This window comes from Sus scrofa, chromosome 15 (genome assembly GCF_054392235.1).
Source record: "Sus scrofa isolate SSC_HxYL_T2T_F1_AM1 chromosome 15, Sscrofa_HxYL_maternal_Yorkshire_Landrace_v2.0, whole genome shotgun sequence".
Classification (NCBI taxonomy): Eukaryota; Metazoa; Chordata; class Mammalia; order Artiodactyla; family Suidae; genus Sus; species Sus scrofa.
The window spans coordinates 68,932,087-68,954,306 of NC_139397.1; the positions used below are offsets into that span (position 1 = coordinate 68,932,087).

The 22,220-nt window shown below is 41.3% G+C and overlaps 1 protein-coding gene and 2 long non-coding RNA genes across 17 annotated transcripts in view; 1 reads left to right on the forward strand and 2 right to left on the reverse strand.

The window, feature by feature from the left end:
- The window catches only part of RBPMS (RNA binding protein, mRNA processing factor), a 186,947-nt gene that overhangs the window by 137,158 nt on the left and 27,569 nt on the right, over positions 1 to 22,220 (reverse strand). The window lies entirely within an intron of this gene.
- On the forward strand, positions 2,861 to 12,019 carry LOC146395895 (uncharacterized). Its single transcript, XR_014829951.1, has 2 exons — positions 2,861 to 4,733; positions 5,226 to 12,019. It is a non-coding gene; the product is annotated as an uncharacterized LOC146395895 (long non-coding RNA).
- Positions 12,712 to 20,189, reverse strand: LOC146395896 (uncharacterized). The gene is made up of 2 exons (XR_014829954.1): positions 15,424 to 20,189; positions 12,712 to 14,031 (listed from the first exon to the last, which is right to left on the reverse strand). It is a non-coding gene; the product is annotated as an uncharacterized LOC146395896 (long non-coding RNA).

Genomic DNA, 22,220 nt, shown 5'->3' on the forward strand with positions numbered 1-22,220 from the left:
TTTTTTTTTTGTCTTTTTGTTGTTGTTGTTATTGTTGTTGCTAGCCTTTTAAAAAAAAAAAAAACTACATCAAATGTTCCAGAAATGATCCACTGGCAGCAAAGTAGATCAAAAGATTAATTTTTACAGGGTGGCTTTCTGTTCTTAAATGCATGCTCAAGAGTAGAGGTGAATGAAGACAGAAGTCACAAATAAACAGAAGAAAACATTTCAGAAATTTGAGGTCTCTGAAGGAAACGTTCTTAAAAAAGTGTTCAGTGAGGAGCCAACTAGTAGGCAAGACAAAATGGCAGTTAAGAACACTGTCTCTGCTCCACCTTGTTCTTCAGCTTTTTTATTCTTTTACAGTTGGAAAAAGGGGTAGACTTGAAACCCAAATGAAATAGTAATATGTGAAAACTACATAATTATGTGAACCCCCTACCATATTCATTTTAAGCCACAATGATTTAACTATTCTTACAATGACAAGCCAAAGGTCAGAAAATACAGAAAAGAACTCAGTTCTTACACACAACTAACATTAATATGGTGCTTACAAATGCTTTCCATGTATGTATCCACAAACCCTAATCCATTTCTAAAACCTAAAAGCTCTGAAAGCCTAAAGTTGTGTGTGCCAAGGGAGGAAGAAAGGTTGTGTACGCAAATGCACTGGGTGGCAAAACATGACCTAAAGTGACATTGAGCTATTTGATTTTTAATTCTTTTCAAGTTTTAAATTTTTCCCAGTCTAACTATTTATGTTTCACTGAAGAAATAATGTGTTTAATTACTAGGCACCACCTTAAAACTCACTGGGAGTATAATGTTATCATTGGGTTATATACTGTGTTACCTTTTAAAATCTCAAAGATTCTGAAGCACATCGGTACCAATGATTTCAAAGAAGGAAGTGTGGACTAGTATCAACTCAATCACCATCACCACAACCCTATGAGATAGGCGTTAGTTTGCAAATGAAGACACACAGTTAAGAAACTTGCCCATGGTTAAAATGGTGGTAAGTGTTAAAGCTGAGATTTTTAACTCAATCAGGTAGTTCAGAGTCTGGACATTTTGCTATGCAGTCTTTTTTTTTTTTTACTTTAATTCAGCAAACATATTTTTAAGTATATGCTTTGGCCAACTCCGAATTTATGTGAAAAGTGTTCTTGAAGTTGTTTTTACATTTTAAGCATTAAATACAGCATCTATGTTTACAGTTAAAAAAAATTAAAAAAAAATAAAACATCATGCACATGAATAAGGTTTTGGATTTTTCCAGCCATAATCACCAAAGTTATTCATGCAGAACACTCAATCTTCTAAAAACCAGAGTTAGGCTTCAGAACAAGAGTAAGAACTGAATTTTAAGGAAAAAGACATTGGGTAAACCAATTCCAATATTCTCTAAACATGCAGCATCCAAAGGGCCCACTGCTCCAGATTAGGGGTACAGGTACAGGGAGCTTGAAGGGGCGCTGTCACAACCCTTCTCAGTACTAAGGAGCCATTCCCAGTGGAGTAGAGAAGGGAGCCTACGCACCGGCTTATTTCCCAATCACTCCTACTGTCACAAATGGACGTTTCAGGGAACATACTAATATCATGGTTTAAAAGTTATTATAGGGGGAAAAGTCATGATATCCAATCTCCTGGCATAGACAACAGTAAAGAATATTAAAAATGATGTATATATACATATAACTGAGTCACTTTGCTGTACAGTAAATCAACTGCAAATCAACTCTAATAACAGTTTTTAATTATTTTTATTTTTTCCATTAAAGTTGGTTTACAGTGCTCTGTCAATTCCTACTGTACAGCAAAGTGTCCCAATCACACATATATACATTCTTTTTCTCACATTACTCTCCATCATAAGTGACTAGATATAGTTCCCTGTGCTATACAGCAGATTCTCACTGCTTATCCATTCCAAATGCAATAGTTACAATCTATTAACCCTAGACTCCCAGTCCATCCCACTCCCTCCCCCTCCTAATAACAACTTTTTAAAATTAAAAAAAAAGGGTCATACCACCAAGTGGTGAGAACTAACCACCAATTCTGTCTATACCTTTCCATGGAATCCCTAATTCAGTCACTAATATCACTGGAAATGCCATCCAGACCTTTGTTAGGAGTTCACAGATTTTTGTACCTGCTGACCTCCCACTGCTGACAATGAGCTGGGCCTCAAGCCCAGTCTGTGCCCTCTGACCCCATATAGAGATGGCTTCCGGAGCGGGGGCAGGGGGAGGCTCAACAGGAAGTGCAGCTGAGCACCTGACACAGTTTCCGGCTGAATGGACAACTCGGTGCAGACGTGCTGATCACTCTGCTTGGCAATGCACATCAGTCGAAGGAAGAGAAAGGCAGATCGGGAGCTGAGGGCCTAAGGGGCCCCATCTTCAGCAAACAGGAAGCCTTCCAGGAAAAAAGCAGGGGTGGGGAGAATGTCATTAAGATGGAGAAGGCTGCGACTGGCCAGGAATGTTTAGAGAAACAATACAATACAGTGCCACCCAAGGCGCAGTCAGGAGGTGCCAGTCAGGGGAGGCAGGATGTGGGTTGAAACCCTTGGAGGGACAGAGGAGTGGTATAAAATGACAGGCAAAGTAAGAAAAGAGATGAGGATGTGGAAATGTGGAGAATGAGAAAATGAAGTGTGAAGAATCTCAAGTATTTTATTTCATATTTTGGCTTAATTATGCCTCTATCACCAGAGGAAAACATCTGACACACTAAAGGTCCAAAAACATACTGTTTAAAATTAGGTTGGTACTTGTTCTTAGTTCAGAAATACCCCATGTTTTTCTATCCAAGTTTACTTGTTTCTCTAATATATGTAGTCTGTAGGAGGCAGATCAGGTTATTTCTTTCTTTTTTTTTTTTTTTTTTTTGTCTTTTTGCTATTTCTTGGGCCGCTTCCGCGGCATATGGAGATTCCCAGGCTAGGGGTCTAATCGGAGCTGTAGCCACCGGCCTACTCCAGAGCCACAGCAACGCAGGATCCGAGCCGCATCTGCAACCTATACCACAGCTCACGGCAACGCCAGATCCTTAACCCACTGAGCAAGGGCAGGGACTGAACCCGCAACCTCATGGTTCCTAGTCGGATTCGTTAACCACTGCACCATGTCGGGAACTCCAGATCAGGTTATTTCTGATATGACTGCTAAGAGGATACAAGAAAAAAAAAAAAATACTGATTCCCCCTCCCCATTTTTGGAGGGTTTATTTTTCAGATTTAACAGCAAGGAGAGAATGTTGACACTACCTAGGCTCTGTAATAAAAAAGGACAGAAACTAGACATTATGATGGAAAAAGTGAAGCACTGGAGTGCTGAAGAGACCCACGTTATCCATCTTTCTAGACTGCTCAGTCTTTGGAACATTTCCATTAATGGGCAAGAAAGATCCTGGTGCACTATGTACACCTGTTATTTGTAAACTCTTATGACATGAATAATGCTTTCCCCACAATCTGCTCTACTGAACTCTACTTTTTTTCTATCAGTATAAAACTTTTACCAAGTTTGAGATTTGCAGTTTTAGCTACCATTAATGTTCCACTGCTTTTTCTGCCTTGTTTAAAAATTCCCCTACAAGCTTTGTTGAAAACCAAGAACAAACAATACTCTGCACCAGACCTATTAAAAGCAAGTGCAAGAACAATTTAAAACCGTAGCTTTTTAAACTACACACAGATCTCCTCAAGCAATCAAAAATTATTTGATCATTATGGCTAGTATGAGAAGTTGACAACATAGGAAAAAAACAAAACAAAACAAGCGTTGCCAAGAATTCTAAAAAACTAGACTGCTTCTTCACTGTTAGTAGGAGTGCAGAACGGTGCAGCTGCTACAGAAAACAGTACAGCAGTTCCTCAAAAAAAGTAAAGAATTACCATATGATCCAGCTATCTGACTTCTGGGTACATACCCCAAAGAACTGACAGCAGGATCTTGTAAAGACATGTGCACACCCATAATCCACAATATCCAGCAGATGGAAGCAACCCAAATGCCCCTCAACAAATGAGTGAAAATAATGTGGGCTGTACATACAACGGAATATTACTCAGCATTTAAAAGGAAGGGAATTCTGACACAGGCTACAACATGGATAAACCTGAGGATATGATGCTAAGTGACATAGGCCAGTCACAAGAAGACATACTGTACGACTCCACTTATATAAGATTATCACAAGCAGACAAATACTTAGAAACAAAAAGTAGAATGGTGGCTGCCAAGGGCTGGAGGGAGGTAGAAATGGGGAGTTGCTATTTAATGGATTAGAGTATCAGATTTTTTTTTTTTTTTTTTTTTTTTTTTGCTTTCTAGGGCCGCACCCACAGCATGTGGAAGTTCCCAGGCTAGGTAGGGGCTGAAGTGACACTACAGCTGCCGGCCAACACCACAGCCACAGCGATGCGGGATCTGAGTCCCATCTTCGAGCTACACCACAGCTCACAGCAACACTAGATCCCTGACCCACTGAGCGAGGCCAGGGATCGAACCCTCATGGATACCAATCCAATTCGTTTTCTGCTGCACCATGGGAAACTCCTAGAATATCAGATTTCTAAGAAAAAAATCCTGGAGATCTCTTGCACAACAAGGTGAATATACTTATTTTTGACCTGTACACTTAAACATGGTTAAGATGTCAATTTCATGGTTTTTGGGGTTTTTTTGTCTTTTGTTTTTGTTTTTTATAGTCATACCCACAGATATATGGAGGTTCCCAAGCTAGGGATCCAATCAGAGCTACAGCTGCTGGCCAAAGCTACAGCCACATAGGATCTGAGCAGCGCCTGCAACCTACACCATAGCTCATAGCAACGCTGGATGCTTAACCCACTCAGAAAGGCCAGGGATCGAACCCACAACCTTGTGGTTCCTAGTTGGATTCATTTCCGCTACGCCACAAGGGGAACTCCCTGTTTTTGTTTTTGTTTTTTTTTTTTAACCACAAATTTTTTAAGTTCTATAAAAAAGAAACAATTAGAAGTTCCTGTCGTGGCTCAGTGGTTAACGAATCCAACTAGGAACAGTGAGGTTGCAGGTTCGATCCCTGGCCTTGCTCAGTGGGTTGAGGATCTGGCGTTGCCGTGAGCTGTGGTGTAGGTCGAAGACGCGGCTCAGATCCCAAGTTGCTGTGGATCTGGCATAGGCTGGCAGCTGCAGCTCCAACTGGACCCCTAGCCTGGGAACCTCCATATGCCGCGGGAGTGGCCCTAGAAAAGGCAAAAAGACAAAAAAAAAAAAAAAAAAAAGAAAGAAAGAAAGAAAAATAAACAATTAGCACGAGAGAAACGAATGGGATATTAATTAACTCTAAGGAAGAACTTTTCTCATAACTTTTAAAAAACAGATCTTCAGAACATAAAAAGATCTCTCATAGCATTCCATTTTTGAGATACTGCAAGTCAGCCTATTTAAGGTTCTCTTAGGTCCTTTAAGATTCCTGGTAAACCATGAATCAATGCCCTACATCATTATGCTACCCTGAAAAAGGACTCTCACAGGAAAGATTTTGCTTTACGAACTATCAAAATTACTTTTAACTTCTTGGAACCTGCCAATTCATGACTCCTCCAACTCAGCTGTAAGATCCAACAGGAAACATGGAAGAAAGAACACATCCTTTCCTTTTGGCTTTAAGATTAAAGAGATTTGCTTTTAAATGACGCACACATAAAGTTTATCCTCCAAACATTATTTCTTGAGTATAGTGACTGATTACAGCTTATTGTCTAAAATAAGGTCAAAATAACCACAGATATTACATTATCAGTATTTTTGACACTTTAAGTAAATTCCTATCTTTCCCCCCTCCGCAAACAAACATTTCACATACGCCCACATCTTTCTATTTCTAGCTCTGTATATAAATACAAACCTGACACAAATCGTGGCACATGCAGCCTATTTCTTAATATGTATCATTAATGCAAAAGGAAAGAAAAACATAAAAGGGTAGAGTAGTATAGTCTGTCCTTGAAATGCCTCTCCTTTACGGCCTCCCCTGTGTGTTAGGATAAAGAACTAAGTAATTCCAATTGCAGAAGTAAATGGTAAACCTCATTCCTCTCTGAAAGATAATCAATTAATGCCTTTGCTTAAACAAGTGTTTCCTCTACCAAGTCACTTAGACGTTTCAGGTAAAATGCATCTTGGCTGCTATAATCTTCCTTACCCCCTTGTAATGACCATCATCAACTTCTGGTTCCACTTACTGACAGTCTACGTGCACCACATAGGTATGACACAAGGGGCAAATATACTTATACGCTCTGTATCTGATAAATGTTATAACAACCATCCTAAAACTTGGAAAGAAGAAGCAGTTGGCTCAGAAATTTTACAGTCTGTTATTTAGAGAACACTGTTGATTAGCTGTTATTTTACTAAAAGCCACTAGGCCATTTATCAGCACGGAAAGAGGAAGATGGGAATGAATAATAAGCAAATAAATATCTAAAGTTGTGCTCAAAGACAAACTTCCATAATAGATAAATCATCTAAGTAAAAACAACAATTTAAAAAAAAAAAAAAGCACTCAGAGTTCAATACAAAATTCTTCTGAAATGAACTTGTTTATCCAAATGGCAGGCTTTGATAAGATCAGTTTTAATGTTTGACCTATAATCCTGTCAACTCCAGGTCAAATTGCTACACATGACAAGGACTGTAAACATTTAAAGGTTCGTTATTTATTCGATTCAAATGTTTAAGAAACATCAATCCCACAAGCAAGGATCTCTGCTAGTACAAAATCCAACTATGAATTCAACACAATGATTCCATCTTTTTTTTGAAAATGAAAACACAAGCAGACCGTGACTGCATGAGAGAATGCAAAGGCACCAACAAGCAGTGGCAAACCACATACCCTGGCCTTGGAGAGGCAGGGAAACAGGGTGACATGTGCTAAGAAAACTAAGGTAGTCCTCAGTGACAGGACTGTTACGACAAAGGAATGTAATGATGCCAATACATTCAGCAGAGAGGGGCCATGCTCAGCGGACAAAGTCCCATCTGAAGACGTCCCAGAGGAGAGCAATCATGTCTGCAAGGTTCGGGAGAAATCTGACAGCACATTTAAAATATGTTTAGAGCTGTCCTGTACAAAGAACAGGTTAATGATGCCATCATCCAACTATGCAGGAAGAGTATAGAGCACGAGGTCCCAGTTCCAGGGGTATATAACCCCTAGAACCACTGGAAATGCCCATACTAAAATGGGCTACCTTGGAGACTAGCAAGCTCCTGGCAGCAGGCAATGTTTAAAGGTTCAGAAAAGGGAAAAGAGAGCCCGACTTGAAAGGGAGGCTGGAGTAATTACTTTTCCGAACCTCTAAACATTTTCTGGTGCCAGGAACTTTCTATTCTCCAGGGTAACCTGTTTTACCATGAATAATTATTTTCTTCAAAGGAAGAATGGGGATAATTATTGCCTATAACCAAATTCAAAGAAAAGATTTAAGGCAATGTCAAGAAGAGTGTTGTCCCTTCCCTGTATTTATCCATATTCCAATTTTTTTTTTCCTATCTGGAATCAATATATTGCAAACCAAAGACTGTTTCTTTTTCTCCCAGTCTCCAACTTACCTTTGAAACCTCTTCAAGATTATTCATGATGTAGAGTCTTCCTTAACTCATCACTGCACCACCACACACACAGACACACAGAGACAGTGCACACATCTCCACTGAGTGCTGTCTCCTTAAGTTCCCACAGTTATATGTGTACATCACCAACGCAGTACCCATTGCCCCATAAGGATTATTGATAAGAACAGAATTTAAGTTACAGCGAAGACTTTGAACTTACGAATTAAAAAAAATTTTTTTATCATTCAGCTTTGCTTAGATTATAAAGTCCTTAAGGATGGAGGAGTTCCCATTGTGGCTCAGTAGGTTATGAACCTGACTAGCATCCATAAGGATGTGCGTTTGATCCCTGGCCTCACCCCACTGAGGGTCCAGCATTGCTGTGAGCTGTGGTGTAGGTCACAAACACAGCTCAGATCCCGTATAGCTGCGGCTGTGGCATAGTCCAGCAGCTACAGCTTCAATTTGACCCCTAGCCTGGGAACTTCCATATGCTATGAGTGCAGCCCTAAAGAGCAAAAGCAAAAAAAAAAAATTCCTTAAGGATGGAGATGTCTTCCTTTTCCTGTCCCAGGAGAGCCTTTAGTAGCTGGTTAAATGAAATTCCATATATAGTTCACAAAGAGAAAAAACTTAAATGTGGAAGAACTAAATTATGTGATTATGTGTGTGTAAGAGAGATGAGGGAGTAATTATTTTTGAAAATCTAGTATAATCAAACACCAAGCACTTTTCCTGTTCTTAGTGGATACAAAAGATCATTGACAGTAACTCCTTTACTTCAAAGGTTCATGTAATTGTCTTTTATACACTTAATTTCCTTAGAGTTAAGGATACTAAAAGCTCCCAGAATTCTATTACCGGCCTTAATACCAATCACAGAATTCCAGAGTTAGAAAGTAACTAACAGACCATCTAATGCATGCAGCTCCCTCCTTTTACTGCTTAGAAAAGTGACATGACCTGGTGATGCAGGACTCGTTACAGTTTTTTTCCTTTATTCATTTATTTATTTATTTTACTTTCATTTATATTAAACCACAAACAAAATATGGGCTCAATCACCTCATAGAAGTCATTGCTTTGGGACCACATGAAATTCATGACTTCTCAGATATTTTATTCTTGAAGTAACTCATTCTTGGAAATCATCACTTAGATAACATGTACAATGACAAGGCTTACATGTACAATGGCAAAAAATCAGAACATGGGAGTTCTAGGTCAAGTCAATAATGACAATGAGTCAATTATAATTAGAACGGCTATCATGAAATAAACTCCTATTGTATCTTAATTGACTCATTCCTATGCATACACTATCTCATGTAATCATTCCCACGATCCTGCAATGGCAGGTATGATTACCCCTGATTTACCAAGGAGATCAATGAGATTCATTTTGCCCAAAGATAATGCCTCAATGTTCAAGTCTGGCTTGAAACCCAGGCCTGTCTCACTGTAAAGCCTGTGACTCTCTGCTGTGCCATGTTAAGAAGTGACTTCCAATCCCATTTCTCTAGGACGTTTCCAACTGGTTGGAAAGGTATACACATTGAGAAACGGTAGGCTCACTGCAACAACAAGGGCTGAGAAGCCAGGCCGTCCAGGTTTAAGAGTCCTGACTGTGGAGTTGCCATTGTGGCTCAGCGAAAACTAATCTGACTAGAATCCATAAGGACACAAGTTTGATCCCTGGTCTCGCTCAGTGGGTTAAGGATCCAGCATTGCCGTGAGCTGTGGTGTAGGCTGCAGATGCAGCTCAGATCTGGCATTGCTGTGGTGTAGGCCAGCGGCTGCAGCTCTGATTCAACCCCTAGCCTGGGAACCTCCACATGCTGCTGGTGTGGCCCTAATAAGACCAAAAAAAAAAAAAAAAAAAAAAAAGTCTTGACACCATCACTCACTGGTTCTGAATAACCAGAGCACACAGAATAGAGAAGTATTATGAGAGGCTTAACAGGGCAAATTTTAAGAAATGAAGTCTTACTGAATTAGAGTTATTCATAAATCATCACCCTTAAAATTCACAGGAGAGTATAATCTTCCCATGGAACCTGATAAATCATTCCAAATAACATGACAATTCTAGGGAGACAAAGGAAAAAAAAAAAAAAAAAAAAAAGGTCACCACCACCCCCAAAAGTGAGATTTTAGAATCCCAACATGGAGAACTCTCGCTCTTGCCTCCCTTGTGGTGTTTATTTTGTTTCACAATTAAGTGACCACTGGAAGAATAAGTTTTTTCAAAGTTCTGGAAAGTCATCTTAAATTAGGCCCCGGAAAGAAATGGAATCTCTTTTAGTAATGACTCTTGTTTTCTTTGAAAGTTCATGTTTGGGTCAGCCAAGTTTTAAACGGTAAAATTATATTGCTGTGTTGTTATTCAAGTTTGGGGGTGGGGTGGGGGTGAGGCCGCTAGCTATTTGGATCCTGTAGGACAGCTTATCTGCTTTCTATACTCAAAGAAGGGTCTATTCTTAGGCGAAAGACATCATCATCCTAAGCTTGCACTGGATTTCTACTGAACATTCCACATGAGAAGACTCAAGAAAAATCGAGCTCTCCAAATAAAGGCTGTCTTCACAGCTTGTATGATTTTTCTTGGGTCCACAGAATGTCCAAGCTCAAGAGTTTTCTTCTTCTTGTTTTCCTATGTTGCAATATAACCAGAGAGAAAACAATTGTGTAAGGATTTTTTTCCCCATTTTAGTCTGTACCTTGTTCTAACAAGAAAAAAGCCACAAATAATAAAAATATTTTAAACTACCGCTAAGTTACAAATGAGCCAGAAGCCTTATGCGGTTTTATTACAATAGCTGCTACCCTGATCTTAAACTATTAGTCATATAAATTTGCATACCGCACTCTCACACTATTAACGACGCCTATCTAATTCTAATATCACCATCGTCTTTTCATATAGCTACCTCTATGGAGGTAGTCTTTGCAGTCACAGGAACTAAGGAAATGGTTGTGTTGACAGGAAGGCAAAACAGGTAAGGACACAAGTTAAGGCAATCATCCTCAGCGGATAAGGAAAACACTTCACTCCAGGAAGGATTTAAGTAGCCCTTGGCCCCACTGTCCACAAGGGACATCAGAAGTCATGACTGCCTTTGTAGTCAGTGCTGTCATTACCACATCAGAGGTCCTGGTGAAGATTTCTTAAGAGTAAAAAAATATATATATACACATACATACACACACACATACACAAATGAGATGCAGGGCTAAGGCGTCTGCAGGCTTCCATCTAATCAAAGACCCAGGACATCTTATCAGATAAAGGAGTGAAACATCATTACATTTTGATCAGAGTCACTTGAAACACCTATACGATTATCTGTCAAACTAAAGACTGTTTCTAAAGAAAATGATCTTTGGGAAGTTAAATCAAAAATGTTAAAACTCTTAACAGACCCATATGATCAGTAGGAAGTATGCTGATAAGTACCATTACTGAACGAGAGAAGAAAGACTGCGAGTCAATGGAGTAGGCCTTGTTCATTTTCATACCACTTTAACTTATATATTAAAAATAAATTGGAGTTCCTTGGTGGCCTAATGGCGAAGGACCAGGCATCTGTCATGCTATTGTATGGCTTCCATCCCTGGCCCAGGAACTTCCGTGTACCACAGGTGCTGCCCCCGCAAAGTAAATCATACTCACAAATAATTATCCTGTTGCAGTGCAATAAACTGCTTCACTTTTCATCATTTTCATTAAGAAAAGGGCCTTGTTTTTCTTTAAATTTAAGAAGCTTGCCCAATGCCCATCAAAGAGTAGACACTTAATGTATCTTTTTGGAACAGACAAAATATAAGAGGTGTTTTTAAAATTCATGGAACTTTCATCCATATCTAAAGAAAGTAGATGAAGATGAGACAGAGGCTATATAACTTTTGGCCTTTAGGAGAAACTGCACAACACGGTGTTTAGTCCATGTCCGTCAAAGCTATCCATTTATTCTCACACACAGATAAAAGGGTGACTGCATTATTCTGCCCTCCCCAGTTAGTAACATAGATAGCTACCAGGAAATCAGACACTGGTCTCTCCAGACAACATTTAACCAGTCATTTAAAAAATGCTGTCATTACTGCATTCCTCTTCTCTGGGAGGATATACTTTGTTAATGTACTTTGGGGGAATGAATCAAAAATTACTCAATTCACTAAGATGGGTTCTCAGAGTTCCAGCTGTGGGTTAAGAATCCAACTGCCATGGCTCGGGCCACTATGGTGTGGGTTCAATCCCCTCTTTGTGCAGTAGGGTTTTTTTTTTTGGTTTTTTTTTTTTTTTTTTTTTTTGTCTTTTTGCCTTTTCTAGGGCTGCTTCCATGGCATATGGAGGTCCCCATGCTAGGGGTCTAATCGGAGCTATAGCTGCCAGCCTACGCCAGAGCCACAGCAACGCAGGACCCGAACCGCGTCTGCGACCTATGCCATAGCTCACGGCAACGCTGGATCCTTAACCCACTGAGCAAGACCAGGGATCGAACCTGCAACCTCATGGTTCCTAGTTGGATTTGTTAACCACTGAGCCGCGATGGGAACTCCTGGGGCAGTAGGTTAAAGGATCCTGCGCTGTGGCAGTGCGGCACAGATTACAGCTGTGGAAACCTTCATATGCTGCAGGTGTGGCCATTAAAAAAGAAAAAAGGCTAGAGAAGTTTCAGAGCTATGATGTAGGGAATTAAAAGCCTTTGCTATTGCATTTGCTATTTGGCCCTTCCCAAATGAAAAACAAAAAAGAAAAAAATTGGTTCAAAAAAGAAAAAATTGGTTCTCTATAAGATCTGAAAAATGTGCTAGAAAAAGTGCTCTTCAGGAATTATACACGATGAAGCCTCTTCTTTGCTTTCAGCTCTCAAATACCATGTTCCACAGGACAGCAGAGACTCAAGACATACAACTTGCTTTTCTCTTATAAAGAAAGACTACAGGTATAGAGGCACTAAGTAGGATTCTCTCCCATACTGCCCACGATGACAAAGGGACTTGTGCCATTTCACTTTTTTAACTTTGCCAAGTTTGCATGTAGCTTATATAACCACACAGTTACAAGTGCAAGTATTGTTCTCTAACTCACGTTACTAGGGCTTGGGCACTGAGTTACCATGATTTAATTTCTTCTAAAGCATTCCCTCTTTCACCTTGAAACCATTTAAAAATTCACAAATTGACCTATAATTTGGACAAAGGAGACAATGCCAAGTGTATACCACTCTTTAAAGCAGGGAAATCTGGAGCTAATAGTAAGGTTTACTGGGCTGCTGAGCTTAGAAACTTTGTAGACACCAAGAAGCCAAAACATGAGGGAAAATGGCTGCAAGAAGCTGATGAAAGGGATTTAGCTGCGTGACCTGAGGACCCAACTGCTAGGGATGGATTGAGATCTACAACAATTGATGAAACTTTGACTGCAAAATAAGATTATAAACTTTGTATTTCACTACAAAAATTTGGGGACCTGCATATCGATCGCTGGATGGGGTGGCTAAGGTTTCCAACACTGTTATTAGCTTAATTGTTTTGCTTTTTTAAAAATGGAAAACAAAATACCCTTCCAGGAGGCCTGGATTGCTCAGCTTTTATTTTAGGCATAATTAAGTTTTGAAAGCACAAAGGAGATACTGCCTGGTGAGTTCAGGAAGGATTTCTAGAAGCAAGCTATGTGCTTGAAGGAAGTTAGGTGGTCCTGCACAGAAAGCAGGCACACGGGCACTCCAGCACCCCTCAGCCCACGCCAGTGGCACGGCCATCCATGTGAAGCCTCGTGACAACCAGTGGCACAGACCCATCTCCAGATTCAATATTATATGGCAAATCAAGCCCCCTCTTTGGACCTTGGTTTCCTTATTTGTCAAAGGAGAAAAGGCTGGACTAGTGACGTTCCTTTTAGTTCTAAAACAGGATTGTTACATTTATGACTTTAGCAGGATGTCTCCTTCCTGCCTACAAATAAAACACAAAGAGGAAAAACTCCAATGACATTTTTTTTTTCTCACCACCTTTGACTTCTCTTAGAAGCAGAAGCAAATGCTTTTGTGATGAAGTGTTTCTTAAAGATTCCCACAGGGCTGAATGTTACTGGTGGGGCTACACATGGTGGTGACCCGCCCCCTCCAATTCCCAAAGTTTGCTGGGGCTGCTCTGAAAGTGATTTGAAAAACACAAGGCTGTGAGCATATTTAATCTATACACTAAAATAGTGTGCATGGCCTAAAAAAAAAAATCATATTCCCACAGTACCTACTTAAAAAAAAATTTTTTTTGTTTTTTAGGCCGCAGGTGCAGCATATGTAAGTTCCCAGGCTAGGGGCTGCATCGGAGCAGAAGCCACAGCAACTCAGGATCCAAGCCGCATCTCGACCTACACCAAAGCTCACAGCAACGCTGCAGGATCTTTAACCCACTGAGCAGGGCCAGGGATCAAATCCACATCCTCATGGATTCTAGTCAGATTCACCGTAACTTCTAAGTGGTTTAAAGCTTTCACACAGATGACAGTTGACATTAATACAAAGACGGATGGCTCGCTGAAGGGAGAGTGTCCTACCAAGACTCTTGAGGTGCCCTACACATTTTACTTTATTTGCTCTATGCTGGGATTTAAACTTGGAGACTGCAGAATCAACTAAATTTCTTTAAATAATGTTATCTCTAATTATGGCTGGATTATTTTTTACAAATTTTCATTCACTCAATGCTACTACTTTATGTTATGATTAAATGTCATGCTTAGCACTTGCTAAATATTTTTACTGCAGGGCAGACACACTATGTATTGACTCCACCCCTCTCTGCCCCCGCACCCCCTTACAGACAGGGCAACAAACACAAAGAGACAAAGTCATCTCCTCACAAGGTCACAAGTGCTGAACCTGAATCCTGGCATCCTAACCCCACAGCCTACCTATTGAAATGCTGAATGGGAAACACACCTAGCACTTGACATGGTTCTGGGTGATCAAAGATGATTAAGATGAGCTTGGTTTACATGCCTTGGAGTCTGCCAAACACATAAAAAATAATTACAACATGATAGGTGTGCTGTAACCCAGACCTTTAAAAACGGCTGTGGCAACACAGGAGAGAGGCAGGCTGCCGGGGGAGTTCAGCAAGGCTTGGATTTGAGCTGGGTCCTGAAAGATGAGCACACATTCCTGGGGTGCAAGAAGAATGGAAGGGCATTCCAGGTGGAGAACAACATGTGCCAAGGTACGTGAAGGTGAGTGAGCTTGGGGAATCCAGCATGGCAGGAAGGGAATGGGCAGTTTCCAAGGCCAGCTCCTGGACCCCTTTCTGCCTCAGTTCCTACCTGGCTAATGGTAGCCAGAAAGTGGGAGGCCCCCTTGACAGCTCTCTCTTATAGGGATAATATCTAGTGGAGTTGGAAGGTATGTCTTTTTTTCTTTTATAAGATATTCACATCCCCAGAGTCAGGAAGACCTTCAAATGCAAACCGTTCTGGGGTGTAAGCAAGAAGACAGCTGTGATAAACTAACCAGCTAGCTGATTTCAGAGCCAGACCATGCAGGCAGAAGGCACACAGAACATGAGGGGCAGTTACTGGCTCCCATGATGACCTGCCATTCCCCTAAAGCCCAGCTGGGTAGCCCTTAAGGGGTTAGGAACAAAACTGTATGTGTGTGTGCCTTCTGGGGAGAGTACCCACAGGTTTCATGAGAATTCTGAAAGGGGGAGTTCCAGCTGTGTCTCAGCATGTTAAGAACACTGACTAGTATCCATAAGGATGTGGGTTTGATCCCTGGCCTTGCTCAGTGGGTTAAGGATCTGGCATTGCCATGAGCTGTGGCACAGGTGGCACATGTGGCTTGGATCTGGTGTTGCCATGGCTGTGGTGTAGGCAGGCAGCTGCAGCTCCAATTCAACCCCTAACCTAGGAGCTTCCATGTGCCATGGATGTGGCTGTAAAAAGAAGAAAAAAAAAAAAAAGATTCTCAAAGGGATTGGTGACATCCCTCCCTCAAAACAACAGTCACTGCTTTCAAGCAGGCCAAACCTCCCTGCAACTTCTAACACCTGGGGTAACCCTCGGACACAGTTAAGTTTCAAAAGAAGAAAAATCAGTGCAAGCAAAATGAGAAAGTACTCTTGTCTCTTGGGCCTTACTTGAAACTCTGACAAACACTTTAGCTTAAGGCTCTGTTCAAAAGGCCTTTAAGATCTGAGATAGCTATGTTTGTCCAACTCTACTCAGGTCCTATTATGCAAGCCTGCCACCTATTCAGGACCCCAAATGTTCGTGATTTACTGATAAGGTATAAACTCTCCGATTTGTAATCTAATTCTCCTAAGAAAAGCTGCCTTCGAAACAGTGAAAGCAGTGAGGAAATCCAAGAAGTTGAATCCACAGGCCAGGTACTTAATTAACTTCTCTAAACTAATATTTAAAAGAAAATTCAAAAATAAACCGCACCTCAGTGAAACTCACTTTTAATTTTCTACCACAGGATTAAAAGGATGACTGCCCCCTCAGGAATAATAATCACCAAGGAGTCTGAACACAAGAGCCCTTATTTACAGATTGGCGACTTGGTCCCTGGTGGAACGTGAACATTGACCCAGCATCTGTCATCATCATCACATCTTACATCACCAGCATTTCAACATGGTTCTTTGGTTGTCACTTTATTCTATTTTTGTTCAGCTTCACGCTGCCATCTTTAAAGCAGTGCACAGGTCAAGTGAATAGAAGCCACTTCTCATGAAAGACACAAAGAGGTGAGCCCTTTGGGCACCTGGCATGGTAGGCAGCAAGGAGCTGAGTGGTGGTTAAAACCACCAGTGCTGGGGGCAGTTCCCATCGTGGCTCAGAGGATGTATCCATGAGGATGCAGGTTTGATCCCTGGCCTCCCTCAGTGGGTTAAGGATCTGGCATTGCTGTGAGCTGTGGTGTAGGCTGGCAGCTGTAGCTCAGATTCAACCCCTAAGCGGGAGAACCTCCATATGCTGCCAGTGCAGCCCTAAAAAGACCAAATGAAACAAAACACCAATGTTGGAATCAACAGTTGACTAGGCCACATGCCAGCCTTACCTTGGAGCTGTGTGAGCTTAGCCAAACTAGCTGCCCTCTCTGTGCTTCTTCACCTATAAAATGGGGCTCATAATTGTACCTCCTCAGAGAATTATTAAGAACTCAATAAAATTAATGTTTGTAAGAAGTTTACAACAGTGTCTGCAATCTAGCGTTTGACAAATACACTAAACCTTATCAAAATTCCTTGATTTAGGAAACTAGCTATTTCAACAGAACTGAGAAAGAAGATGCAAGGTCAGTAACATACCAATATTCAGGTTAATCTGCCTAATGTTCAGTGTGAAATTAAACACCAAAATAACTACTCTAAGCGCACATACTCTAATCCTCAATGAAACAAGGAATTTTTTAAAAGAAAAATATTTAAAAATCGGAAAGATCAAACTAAGTTAAGGAAACATTTATTGAGCTACTATCACATGTCAATCACTAGATGTTGATGATAAATTATGCTACATAATTACCTTACAGAAGCAGACAATCCTAATAGACTCATCTCATATCCACTGTAACACACCAAGGAAGCTAGCCTTAACTTTATTTAGAAGGAAGACAAATTCCTACCCTAATAATGGTGTAGTGTTATTATTTAATAATGGGCCACTGCTATTGGCGTGTATGTATGTTTTCTCTGGCAAAATAATGCAGGAGTGTCAAAAATTTTGGAAACCGCTTTGTTTCCAGGGACAGTGAACACAAGGATATAATTGTACTGTAGCATTTACTGCTCTTTTATCTTAAAAGTTTATTATGAAGTAAAATAAGATCCTTTCCAAGTCTCAGCTGTGGTGCAGTGGGTTAAGCATAGGACTGCAGCAGCTCGGGCCACTGCAGAGTTAGGGGTTTGATCCCCAGCCTGGTGCAGCAGGTTTAAGGATCCGGCACTGCCGCAGCTGTGGCTCAGATTCAGTCCCTAGCCCTGGAACTTCCATGTGCTGTGGGTGTGGCCATAACATTTTAAAAATAAAAATAAAGTTCCTCTCTAGATCAAGCTCTGTGCCACTCTACCACATAATTGTTATTTCCCCAATACAGTTTTTTTTTTTCTACTGTACAGTATGGTGACCCAGTTATACATACATGTATACCTTCTATTTTCTCACATTATCACGATCCATCATAAGTGATTAGACATAGTTCTCAGTGCTACACAGCAGGATCTCATTGCTAATCCATTCCAAAGGCATTAGTTTGCATCTATTACCTTAGAGTTCCACGAAGCAGATATTATCAACTTTTTTTTTTTTTAATAGATGAAGAAACTAAGGTTTAGAAAGGTTAACGGTCACCCGACCATCAGGTGAAACAGACTATGAACCCAGTTATAAATCCACCATTAACTGTGCGCCTTAAGTAACTGATTTATAATTAAATTTTCTGTCCCAAAAGTTGGGCTTATTGGCCGATTTCTCCATGACCTTCCACTTCTCAATGATAACCCCCATCCAAACAAATATAAAGTAATAATAACAGCAGTTTTGTACTTGTCCAGCACACATTTAAATCTTAATGAGGCGCTCTCTGTATAACTACTGCTACAGTTACTATGCAGCCCTATGTGGTAGAGTTTGTTATTCCCCATTTACGCAGGAAGACACAGCCTCAGAGAAATCAAGTCATTTGCCCGAGGTAACACAGCTAATACATGACAAAGCCACGATAGGCGACCAGGATTCAAAGCCTACACTGGCCGACTCCCAAACTTAGGGCACTAGGAAGAAGCCAAAAGCTCCTCCAGGTTTTCTCGACACAGACCCAGAGTTAACACTGCCCACCATCACACCTTTCAACTGACCCACACACCGGTCTCAGACAATCTGAAATACTCTTCCAGGAAGTTCCCCACCCCTCCACCAATGGACTCCGCAGATTCTTTTGGTCCTACTGAGCATGAGAGGGCCTGAAATAGAAGCAGCAATGAAGAAAGAGAAGAAATGAGTCAAGAAGAAATGGAAGGGAAGTGGCTTTCTCCAACAATAGGCTTTCCCTGGGCCTCTCGGAGCCACACCCACACTGGACACCCTGAGTCTAACCCAGAACGCTCCCTTCCCCCTCCAGACCTGTCCTTGCTCCTGTCCTCTCAGTAGTAGCTAGGCAACCAGACCCAAGAGGCACACACAGAGGAAAGAGGTGCCAAGTCCTGCCACATAGGTTTTCAAACGAAAGCAGAACTGGTGACCTATAAATACCCGCAAGGTGACGGAAACACAGAACGGAGAGATAAGGGACAAACGGTACAGATGTTGGAGCGTCTGGATCTCTAGTCGAAGAATTTTTTAAAAAGCCCTGGCATGACACCGGGGCACAGCAAGTTGGAAGGCTCTGCTGGGACACCAGATAGCAACACCCCTGGTGATCCAGTTCGAGAGCAAAGAGGCTGGAAGTGAGCTTGAACTGCAGTGATTAACACAGCAATGAATGTCCAGGGCATGGACTTTGTATTAGACATTTCAACAGCTCCAAGGCCTTTGGGCCAGGTCCTGGTCCTCAATCCTACTCCGCATGGTCAAAATCAAAGGATACACGACCTCTTCAAAATAAGCTAAATTAGAAAGGGACTGAATGCAGTCAATAGGATTTCCTGTTAATGAGTTTCACTAGCACTGAGAGTAGACAAATATTAAATGGAAACGACCTATTTCAATAAACACATCCATTCAAGACCATGCATAAAGAATGTGATCTTTCCATTAAGAAGGTACATTTTTATTTTTTTGTCTTCTTAGAGCCACACCTGAGGCATGTGGCAGTTCCCAGGCTAGGGGTCAAATTGGAGCTACAGCTGCTGACCTAGGCCACAGCCACAGCAACGCTAGATCCAAGCAGTGTCTGCGACCCACGCCACAGGATCCTTAACCCACTGAATGAGGCCAGGGATCGAACCCAAATCCTCAAGGATACAAGTAGGGTTTCTTACTGCTGGACCATGATGGGAACTCCCAAGAAGGTGCATTTTTAAAATACATTTCTTCTGCAACTTCTTGTGTGTTAGCTTACCTATGAAAAAATTATGGCAATGAACCCTAAGGGAAGGATTTCCAAAATCTACCCTCAGATGTCTAAATTTGTTCAGAAACCTATAGTTGGGTTTCTCTTATACATTAAGTTCCTACAAAAGGAAATACTATGGGACTCTCTCATGCCTAAACAAAGCCCAGGTTTGTGTATAAAACAGTAGATAATCCTACACATCCCAGCCCAAAGGCTAGTGCTTCTAAGAGTCTTCCTCAGCATCCTAGGTGGTGATTACTACCTGCTACAGCAATTAACCTTCTCTAACCTTAATACTTTAATACTTTCCACCTAGCCCAAGAGTCGCCTAAGGGCACTGCAACACTTAGCACATAGTAGGTAAGTAGAAAATTTCTTTCTTTTTTTGTCTTTTTGCCTTTTCTAGGGCCATTCCTGCGGCATATGGAAGTTCCCAGGCTAAGGGTCTAATTGGAGCTGTTGCTGCTGGCCTACCCCAGAGGCACAGCAATGTGGGATCCGAACTGCCATCTGCAACCTACACCACAGCTCGTGGCAATGCCGGATCCCTAACCCACTGAGCAAGGCCAGGGATCGAACCCACCACCTCATGGTTCCTAGACAGATTCGTTAACCACTGCACCATGATGCAAACTCCGAAAATTTTTTTAAAAATCATCTCTCTGGAGTTTCTGTTGTGGCGCAGGGAAACGAATCTGACTAGGGAACCATGAAGTTGCAAGTTCGATCCCTGGCCTTGCTTAGTGGGTTGGGGATCCGGCGTTGCCGAGAGCTGTGGTATAGGTTGCAGACGTGGCTCGGATCTGACGTTGCTGTGGCTCTGGTGTGGGCTGGTGGCTGCAGCTCCGATTCAACCCCTGGCCTGGAACCTCCATTTTCCACAGGTGTGGCCCTAAAAATTAAAAAAAAAAAAAATCACCTCTGTGATGCTGAATACTAAATATAGCATTTGCACATGACATTTGTACTTGAAGCACTTTTTAATGGTAAAGACACACAGGCGCATACAAATGACAAAAACACCACAGAGGATGCATGGAAACATCACCAGAAAGAGGAAGCCAAGGAATGCCTATATTTGCTTGAAGAAATTTTACTTCAAAAATGATTGCTGCAGATGTGTCTGTCTAGAACTGAAGTTAAATTAGCTTGGTAGCTGCTGCCTGGTGATAATTTTCTTAGTGCCAGGAAGTTGGGGAGTATGCGATTAAAACATGTTCCTGCCCTTAGCTCCACCCTAGATGCTATCAGTTACTTCAACAGAAGGTTCTGCAGCTGACCAGCCACAAAAGAAAAAAAAAAACAAACTGTGCCAAATTTTCACATAAGCAACTACAAATTCTAAACGCCCCCTTCCCATGGGTACACCTTTTGCTCATCTTTACAACACAGCACATAGAAGGAAAACAAATTAAAACTGGCTATAATCAAGACTTATATCAGGTGTTGTTTTTTTTTTTTTTTTTTTTTTTTGGTTTGTGCCTGTGGCATGCAGAAGTTCCTCAGGCTCAAGCGTGAACCCGTGCCACAGCAGTGACAAAGCCAAATCCTTAACCACTAGGCCACTAGGGAACTCTGACAATTCTGTTTTTGTTTTTTGGGGGGGGGGTTTTGGTTTTCTTTGGTCTTTTTAGGGCCACACCCGAGGCATATGGAGGTTCCCAGGTTAGGGGTTGAATTGGAGCTGTAGCCATTGGCCTACGCCACAGCCACAGAAACATGGGATCCAGTCCACGTCTGTGACCTACACCACAGCTGACAACAACACCAGGTCCTTAACCTACTGAGCAAGGCCAGGGATCGAACCCGCATCCTCATGATACTAGTTGGGTTTGTTCCACTGAGCCACAACAGAACTCCCACAATTCAATATTTTAAACTTTTAACTCACAATGTCAATAAAATACTAACTAGTCTGTCAACTGACTCCAAGTTTCTAAACCATTCATTCCTACCTAGATATTTCCCAGACTCTCACCTTCTACCACCAATCACTCTTCACCTCCACACTATTCAGCCACATCCACAAAAAAAAATCTTCATTTATTTATTTTTTCCTTTAGAATACAGTTTCCTTCAGGTAGTTCTTTCAAATTTGTTTTTACTCCTACCAAGAATGTATCCTTTCATTATGTTTTCTCGTTGATTAATACTGCTTTCCTATGATGGTTGTTTTTTTAAAAAGCCTTGTGATTTGTGACTTTGTGTGTTTTTGGTTTTTTTTTTTTTTTTTGAGGTCTTCTTGGGGCCGCTCTCGAGGCAAATACAGGTTCCCAGGCTAGGGGTTGAATTGGTACCATAGCTGTCCTCCTATGCCAAAGGCACAGCAATGCAGGATCTGAGCCACATCTGGAACCTACACCATAGCTCGCAGCAATGCCAGATCCTTAACCCACTGAGGCCAGGGATCAAACCCAAGTCCTCATGGATACTAGTCAGGTTCATTAACCACTGAGCCATGATGAGAACTCCATGATTTTGTGTTAATCTTGTCTGGCTACCTTACTGAAGTTTGTTATTCTAGGTTTTGTTTTTTATTTTTCAATTG